The following is a 9,964-nucleotide window of genomic DNA, read 5'->3' as shown; positions in this document are numbered from 1 at the left end:
GAGCCGATCATGGAGTTCACCGCGTCGGACATCTTTTAGCACTCGCCCTTTGGCGACATCCTAAATTCGCTAAAGCATCTCTCACTATCCGGAGAGACCTGGCCGGACTATGGCCAGGATGGTTGGGATGCAGACGACGTAGAAATTCAGAGCCCACCCACCACCCACTTTGTAGCCACTGTCGACGATCTAACCGACATGCTAGACTATGACTCCGAAGACATCGACGGTATGGACGATGAAGCCGGAGACGAACAGGAACCAGCGCCTACAGGGAACTGGAAGACCACCTCGTCATATGAGATATACATGGTGGAGACCCCAAAAGATGGGGACGGCGAAGAAGCAGCGGAGGCAGATTCCTTAAAGAAACAGCCCAAGCGCCAGCGTCAGCGGTGCCGCTCTAAATCCCGCCACAACAAGAATGGAGATTCTGGCACAGGAGATAATAACACTCCAGACAGTGCCGAAGACAATCCCCTCCAGCAAGATTAAGCACAGGAGGATGCAGAAGCAAGCCCTCGCGAGAGAGCGGCAGACGAAGAGGTCGAGGATGATAATTACATACCTCCCTCCGAAGACGAGGCAAGCCTCAACGACGACGAATTCGTCGTGCCAGAGGATCCCGTCGAACAAGAGCATTTTAAACGCAGGCTTATCGCCACGGCAAATAGCCTAAAGAAAAAGCAACAGCAGCTTCAAGCTGATCAAGACCTGCTGGCCGATTGATGGACCGAGGTCCTCGCGGCCGAAGAGTATGAACTCGAACGCCCCTCCAAGAGCTACCCAAAACGCAAGTTGCTCCTCCGATTAGAGGAGGAAGCATACATACCTTCATCACCAGCGCACAATACGGCCGACCGACCACCCCGTGGTCGGGACAGAGAGGCATCCAGGCCCTCCACCAAGACCGTACCCCGGCACCACTCCAAAAGTGCGAAGCCAAGAGGGAACGCGCCGGACTTGCGAGATATATTGGAGGACAAGGCAAGGCAATCCAAATCCATCTATGGATCACGTGGGCGCCCCACGACCCACGACGAATACCATCGCACCGGATACAACAGCCCCGGGCGGACCGAACACAGCAGACAACGCTCACTCGAGCTACGTCGTGATATTGCTCAATATAGAGGTGCCGCACACCCGCTATGCTTCACTGATGAAGTAATGGATCATCAAATCCCTGAAGGGTTTAAACCCGTAAACATTGAATCCTACCATGGCATAACAGACCCCGCGGTTTGGATTGAAGATTATCTCCTTCACATCCATATGGCCCGCGACGACGATCTCCACGCCGTCAAATACCTCCCACTCAAGCTTAAAGGACCAGCTCGGCATTGGCTTAACAGCTTGCCCGCAGAGTCAATTGGGTGTTGGGAAGACCTGGAAGCCGCATTCCTCGACAACTTCCAGGGCACATATGTGCGACCACCAGACGCCGATGACCTAAGCCACATAATTCAGCAGCCAGACGAATCGGCCAGACAGTTCTGGACACGGTTCTTGACAAAGAAAAACCAAATCATCGACTGTCCGGATGCAGAGGCCCTCGCAGCCTTCAAACATAACATCCGCGACAGGTGGCTAGCCCGGCACCTAGGATAGGAAAAGCCGAAATCCATGGCAGCACTCACATCATTAATGACCCGCTTTTGTGCGGGAGAGGATAGCTGGCTAGCTCGCACCAACAACCTCAGTAAAAATTCTGGCAGTCCGGATACTAAGGACCACAATGGCAGGTCGCGTCGAAGCAAAAATAAACACCGTATTAACGGCGACGACAAGGAGGATACGGCGGTCAACGCCGGCTTCCGAGGCTCCAAACCCGGTCAGCGGAAGAAGCCATTCAAAAGAACCACTCCGGGTCCGTCCAATTTGGACCGAATCCTCGACCGCTTATGCCAGATACATGGCACCCCCGAAAAGCCAGCTAACCACACCAACAGAGACTGTTGGGTATTCAAGCAGGCAGGCAAGTTAATTGCCGAAAACAATGACAAGGGGCTGCATAGCGATGACGAGGAAGAGACCCGGCCGCCGAACAGTAGAGGACAGAAGGGTTTCCCCCCACAAGTGCGGACGGTGAACATGATATACGCAACCCATATACCCAAGAGGGAGCGGAAGCGTGCACTAAGGGACGTATATGCGATGGAGCCAGTCGCCCCTAAGTTCAATCCATGGTCCTCTTGCCCGATCACTTTCGATCGAAGAGACCATTCGACCAGTATCCGCCATGGCGGATTCGCCGCATTGGTTTTAGACCCAATCGTCGATGGATTTCACCTCACGAGAGTCCTGATGGACGGCGGCAGTAGCCTGAACCAGCTTTATCAGGATACAGTGTGCAAAATGGGCATAGACCCCTCAAGGAATTAACCTACAAAGACGACCTTTAAAGGCGTCATACCAGGTGTTGAAGCCAATTGTACAGGCTCAGTCACACTGGAAGTGGTCTTCGGATTCCCGGACAATTTTCGGAGTGAGGAGTTAATCTTCGACATAGTCCCGTTCCGCAGCGGCTATCACGCTCTGCTCGGATGAACCGCGTTTGCAAAGTTCAACGCGGTGCCGCATTACGCATACCTCAAGCTCAAGATGCTTGGCCCTCGTGGAGTCATCACGGTCAACGGAAATACGGAACGCTCCCTCCGAACGGAGGAACATACAGCGGCTCTCGCGGCAGAAGTACAGAGCGGCCTTCTAAGGCAATTTTCGAGTTCGGCCGTTAAACGGCCAGACACGGCCAAACGCGCCCGGAGCAACATCAACCAAGACCACCTGGCACATTCCGAGCACGCGTAGCAATGCGGCCCAAACCCCAGCCCTCGCATGATTGCAAGACCAACCCTCCGCGTACATCATTACGCTCTGGAGATACCATGGGCCTGGGGGGAGGGGCACGACCACAATAGACCCAGAGTGCGGCTCAACCACACCAGGGGCTCACAAGTGTGTCGCCTTTTTTTATTTTATTTTCCTTCTTTGTATACACAGGACTCCGTTCACTAGAGGTTCTGTCCGGCGGCAAACCCGCCGAACTCACGATGCAACAGCCAGGGAGGGAAGAAGGCTGCGACGAACACTCAGGTGGTCTCCACTACGAGCATTAAATTCGATTATATACACCAGTCTGCAGCCCACCCCTGCAGTAGGACATGTTAATTTAGTCCAATCCCTTGCTTACCGCACTATTTGTATCCTTCCGCACTCATAGCAGAATTCCTTGAATAAATAATGCAGCATCTTTTGCCTGTTATTGCATTACTTTACACATATGTTCATTAATGACATCTTGCACCCGTATATTTTGGTATGGCCGAATACACCAGGGGCTTACGTTCCCCGCATTATGGTGTGATAAGTCCGAACACTTTCACAAGTGCGGCACCCCGAACTTATAGCATTATATGAATCGGCTCCGAATCATGTCTTGGGTCAATAGTTGGGTTTGCCTGGCTCCCATGTTTTGGTGCCTTACGTTCCGTTCTGTCGGCTAAGGTGGCACTGGGAGAACCACTGCGATTGCGCCCCGGTTGAGCTGGGCGAGCGCCTCAGTGGAGAAAGCTAAAACTGACTGGCATGATAAGGCGAGAGACTGGTCGCTGTTCGAGAGGTCTTTTCGGGTCCCTAAAGACTCATGCCGCTTCGAGCGAAGTACAGGATAATGTCCGACGAAGGCGTGGATAGCGCCCCGAATTCGGTCTTCCGAATACTAGGGGCTTCGCCAAAATTTAAAATTATAGAATTCTATGGCTAAGTGAGAGTGTTCAAGCATTATAAGTCCGGTTGCCTTGTTCATTGTGTTGAGCGCCTCCCTAGATGGACCCAAAAATGGGAACAAGAGTGCTCAAGTTATCCCGAACACCCCAGCACTTGCGGCTCGGGGGCTGAAGCCAACGACTTGCCATCTCTCAGATTTTATAAACGGCCGCACAGAAGGTAATATTTTAAATTAAACAAGCATTGCTTAAGCGCATAAGAACAAAGTTTTCAGCGCACAGGATAATACATAGCGAGTTTACTCAATAATTACATCTCTAGGGCACTCATCCGCAATATTGCGGGCACCCTTCAGGACAGTCTTATAGTACATTTCGGGCATACGATACTCCTTGCCCGCTGGCGGCGGGTCAGTAAGAAGCCTCTCCGCATCCAGCCTGCCCCAGTGCACCTTTGCGCGGGCAAGGGCCCGACGAGCACCTTCAATACAGGCGGAGTGCTTGACTACCTCCACCCAGGGGCACGCATCCACCAGCCGCCGCACGAGGCCGAAGTAGCTCCCAGGCATGGCCTGTCCAGGCCACAGCCGGACTATGAGGCCCTTCATGGCCTCCTCAGCCGCCTTGTGGAGCTCGACCAGCTGCTTCAGCTGGTCGCTAGGGGGCACCGGATGGCCGGCCTCAGCGTACTGAGACCAGAAGACCTTCTCCGTTGAGCTCCCCTCCTGGCCACAGTAGAATGCAGCGGCATCGGATACACTGCGCGGCAGATCTGCAAACGCCCCTGGAGAGCTCCGAATGCGGGTAAGTGTCAGGTAGTTTACATTAACATGCTTGCTTTGCATGAAAATGCCTTACCCGCCGCTATCTTCTTCACATCTTCAACCTCCTGAAGGGCCTTATGGGCCTCGGCCTTGGCGGACTTGGCACTTTCGAGAGCCGAGGCGAGCTCGGACTCTCGAGTCTTGGAGTCGCGCTCCAAACTCTCATGCTTCTCCATGAGAGCTTGGAGCTCTTGCCGCACTTCCGCCACCCGCGCCTCCAGCTTCTCTCGCTCGGCCCGTTCCGCGGCCGCATTGCATTCGGCCGCGGACACAGCCTCCTTCAGGGTTGCCACCTCGTTAGTGGCCCCTGCAGTACCCATGTTATCCTTGTCATTTTTATTGCAACCTAAATCCTTTTCTGTAAGGTAAATCTTTATGTGGTGTTACTCACCTTCTTTGTCCTCGAGATGCTTCTTGGCACGGCCGAGATCTTGCTCGGACCGCTCGAGATCCTGCTTCAATGCACCGACCTCCGCATTCAGTGCGGCAGAGGTCAGCAGCGCAGCCTGCAAACCCATATTGACATATTTTTTAGCAACCCTACGTATATCTTTTTAGATCCTCAGTCCTGCTTTTCTTCCCGAACGCTGAACTGAGCATCAAGGGCTACTGTCTATGCGGTATTACATTACATAATTTTAACTTCTTACCTCAAAGCCTGTTAGAAGGCTGCTGCAGGCTTCGGTCAGCCCGCTCTTGGCGAGCTGAACCTTCTGAATCACCGCACTCATGATAGTGCAGTGTTCTTCCTCGATGGAAGCGCCTTTGAGCGCCTCCAACAAGTGATCCGGCGCCTCCGGTTGGACGGGGGCCGCCGGTGTCACGGTCTTGCCCTTCTTGCGAAGGGGCCGCCTGCCGGACTCTGGAACCACTGCGGGTTCCGGCGTAGAGTCCGGCGCAAAGTCCGGGAGGCTGCCTTGCGGCGCCTCCGGAGCCTCCTCCTGATGGGTCCCTTCCCGGGATCCCACCTCGGCATCCTCAACGGCACGAGGGGTGCAGGCAGTCGGAATGGATTCCACATCCGATGCAGCCAATGACCCGCTCGATGAAGTAGGGAGATCATCGTCGGCCGGACTGCAGGCAGTATGCGGCGTTAGAAGTACACTATGTGACAAAAAGAAATTGTAGATCGTTCAGGGATCCAGATACTTACGATCTCTCCTGAGGCCTGGCCCTTGGGGGCCACTCTTCATCGCCAACGTTGGTGTTGGCGGAGCTGTCCGGGGGAATAGTTCTTCCCCTCTTGGACCCTTCGGCCTCCCCTGTTGGGGAGGCCTTCCTCTTTCTCTCTCCCTCCTCTGGGGGAGAGTCTTCTTCCTCCTCCTCATCTTCGGGGGAGGAATCTGCCTCGGAGTCGTCGGACACCTGAAAACAGGAACTCTTTCGAGTGCCCATGGCCACCTTCTTGGCCTTCTTCTCCGGCACCACATGCGGTGCCGGAACCAACAGCCCCGCCAGACGGGTGTCCACTGGGTCTTCTGGCATGGGAGCCGGGCAGACGAGCTGCTCGGCCTTCTTCATCCATTCCTGTCAAAGGAGAAGGGAGATTAAAACCCGCTTAGGGTCGAACTATCAACAACAAGTGTCCCATAAAGGGGTAGAATCACTTACCTCGTCAGCTGGACACTGCGAGTGGAATCCGCGATCTTCCATCGCGGATGCGGGGGCTCCGGCGCCCTTAAACAGCACCCTCCAGGCGCCTTCGTACGTTGTGTCGAAGAGCCCGCTCAGCGCCTGGTGCTGTTCCGGATCGAACTCCCACAGATTGAATGCCCGTTCTTGGCATGGGAGAATCCGGCGGACGAGCATGACTTGGACCATGTTAACCAGCCTGAGCTTCTTGTTCACCAGCTTCTGGATACAGGCTTGGAGTCCCGTCAGCTCCTTCGAATTACCCCACAGCAAGCCCTTCTCTTTCCAGGAGGTGAGCTGCATGGGGATACCAGATCTGAACTCGGGGGCCGCCGCCCATGAAGGGTCGCGTGGCTCGGTGATATAGAACCACCCCGACTGCCACCCCTTGACGGATTCCACGAAGGCCCCTTCGAACCAAAGGACGTTGGGCATCTTGCCCAACATGGCGCCTCCGCACTCCGCTTGAGTGCCCTTCGCTACCTTCGGCTTGACATTGAAGGTCTTGAGCCACAAGCCGAAGTGGGGCTGGATGCAGAGGAAGGCCTCGCACACGACGATAAACGCCGAGATGTTGAGGATGAAGTTCGGCGCCAGATCATGGAAATCCAGGCCGTAGTAGAACATGAGCCCCCGGACAAAGGGGTGAAGTGGAAAGCCCAGTCCACGGAGGAAGTGGGGGAGGAAAACGACCCTCTCATGGGGCCCAGGGGTGGGGATGAGCTGCCCCTCGTTGGGCAGCCGGTGCGCGACGTCGCCGGAAAGGTATCCGGCGCCGCGCAGCTTTGTGATGTGCTCCTCCTTAACGGTGGAGGCCAGCCATTTACCTCCCGCTCCGGACATGGTCGGAGAAGGTCGAGGCGAGATGTGCGAACTTGGGCGCTGGAGCTCGAGTGCGCGGAGATGGATAAGCAAAGGAGGAAGAAGCCATAGGTGAAAAGGTGAATCCTTATCCCTTATATATAGGCGTGTGAAGACTATGCGTCCCCACTAGCCTGGTAAAACTCGCTTATCTCCCAAGCGCCACCATCAATGGCGCGGTTGGGTTACCCACGTCCGTATTGATGAGAATCCCGGAATAAGGGGAACATGATCTCTGCTTCGACAAGACGTGCCAAGGAAACCGCTTCGCTAAACACGCTGAGGTGGTATAATAAAAAATGATTCAACTAAAGGCTTGGTAGTGGTGTGACGTCATGCCGCAAAATACGTCAGCAGATTGAACTTGTGTATATATTATTCTCTCAATGGTGGAACGTGGAATTTATTTTGCAGAGCCGGACACTATCCTGGTGTTCACAATCTTCTATGGATTATTCAAAGGAGGAACCCGCCTTGCAATGCCGAACATTATGCACGCTGGACTCATCGTCATTGAAGCCAGGTTCAGGGGCTACTGAGGGAGTCCTGGACTAGGGGGTGTCCGGACAGCCGGACTATCATCGTCCGCCGAACTCCAAGACTACGAAGATACAAGATTGAAGACTCCGTCCCGTGTCCGGATGGGACTTTCCTTGGCGTGGAAGGCAAGCTTGGCAATACGGATATGTAGATCTTCTACCATTGTAACCGACTCTGTGTAACCCTAGCCCTCTCCGTTGTCTATATAAACCGAAAGTCTTTAGTCCGTAGGACATAACCTCCATTACAACAATCATACCATAGGCTAGCTTCTAGGGTTTAGCCTCCTTGATCTTGTGGTAGATCCACTCTTGTAACACACATCATCAATATTAATCAAGTAGGACGTAGGGTTTTACCTCCATCAAGAGGGCCCGAACCTGGGTAAAACATCGTGTCCCTTGTCTCCTGTTACCATCCGCCTAGACGCACAGTTCGGGACCCCCTACCCGAGATCCGCCGGTTTTGAAACCGACACCTACTTCCTGCTTGATTGATCTTAATGATATGAGTATTACAAGAGTTGATCTACCACGAGATCATAGAGGCTAAACCCTAGAAGCTAGCCTATGATTATGATTGTTGTTTTCCTACGGACTAAACCCTCCGGTTTATATAGACACCGGACAGGGCTAGGGTTACACAGAGTCGGCAGAGAGAGTCTTCCACGCAAAGGAGAGTCCTACCCAGACACAGGACAAAGTCTTCAATCTAGTATCTTCATAGTCCAACAGTCCGGCCAAAGTATATAGTCCGGCTATCCGAGGACCCCCTAATCCAGGACTCCCACAGTAGCCCCCGAAGCAGGCTTCAGTGACGATGAGTCTGCCACGCAAATTGTCTTCGACATTGCAAGGTGGGTTCTCCTCCAAATCCAGAGTACCTGTTGTAACGAGTAGTGTCCGGCTTCCCATTAATGTTGCACTCCTAAGCTTCTGTGTTCCAATAATGGCAATCAACACGTGTCGAGTGAATGTGAGAAGTCGGGGCATTTTTACATTTGCCACCCTGACCATGTAAGCAAATCGTCTATTTAATGAGACGGGGATCTTCAGATCCAAATCACACCATCCTTCCCCAACGAGTATCCATCAAGGCACGCCTGGAATAAACCTTCCCATCCTGGCCGCCCGTCGCAGCTCCTCCTCTCGCTCCCATAGCACCAAGCCAGGCGATTGGGAGAAGTGTTCCGTCACCCATAGCCGATTGGTAGAGTTGCCGACCCAGGGGTTTCTCCCGCCTGCGTACATGGTCCCCGTCCGAGTCGGACTAGCCACTTATAATAGCAGGGAGCAAGCGGAGAGTTTTCCCAACCCGTGCAAGGGGGAGCGGGTATGCCTTGTCCCTTACTTGCTGAGGGGACTCAGATTTCCAATCCATCCATTCCTCCGCGGGCCCCTGGAGTTCTACGGCCTCCAACTGCATAACTTCACCCCTGCCTCCATACTACACATCGAAGGCTACGTCGCCTTCTGCGAGCTATTTCTGGGTTGCGAAGCTCATTTCGAGCTATGGAAGAGGCTATTCTGCCTCATACCCCGCACTCAGGAGGGGTCGATATATCAAGTGGGTGGAGCCGAAATATGGCGCATCGCCGGGACCGGATACCTGTCCGGTACTCCGAAGAAGACGTCCGAAGACTGGCCTTTGGAGTGGTTTTATATGGAGGACGTCCCCCTTCCAGACCCTATTCGGATGGGCCTTCCTGAGTTTGCTAATGCCCCGTTAAAGAAATGCCAAAATTGGCGCCCTCGGAGCCCCCAGGAGGAATACAACAGAGAGGTCCTTCACCTGATGGGCAGGATAAAAACGTTGGCCAAATCAGGACTGACAATAATCGAGGTTATGTCAATTTTTATAATGCGGGGGGTGCAGCCACTTGAGTATCGGGGAAAACCCATGTGGCACTTCAATGGAGAAGACGATGCCACCCGCTGCGGTCGTAAAGGTCCAGACTCCGCCACTGCTCTGGCGAAGATACTGTCCGATTTGTACAAAGGAGAAGAAGAGGATTTCGTACGTATTAAGCCACGGGATGGTTCTCCATGTACAACCCTCCAAGCTGGGTGAGCCGCTATCTTTTGCTCTAGTCTTTCCCGCATTCTTTATCATAAATATTTATCTTGCTAATTCATAGTAGGAACTGCGAAAAGCTGTGAGGGAGATCCATAGCCCGTCCCCACAGCCAGAGGACCCCGACCGGGCCCTCTACCCCGGACTCGAAGAAGATCCGGACGTGTTTGTGGAGCTCGTCGGCAGGACGTTCTATCAGCTAAGTTGTGATGGTGCCTTGGTGGCCATTATAGCCGATTACCCTGGCCTACTCCCTGCGTCGCATGTAAGTAAAACCGGAGTCCCAACTTCCGAGAAGGATCCCTT

The sequence above is a fragment of the Triticum dicoccoides genome, chromosome 1B (assembly GCF_002162155.2).
Source record: "Triticum dicoccoides isolate Atlit2015 ecotype Zavitan chromosome 1B, WEW_v2.0, whole genome shotgun sequence".
NCBI lineage: Eukaryota > Viridiplantae > Streptophyta > Magnoliopsida > Poales > Poaceae > Triticum > Triticum dicoccoides.
The sequence above is the reverse complement of the archived record's forward strand: the minus strand, read 5'-3'. Positions refer to the sequence as shown.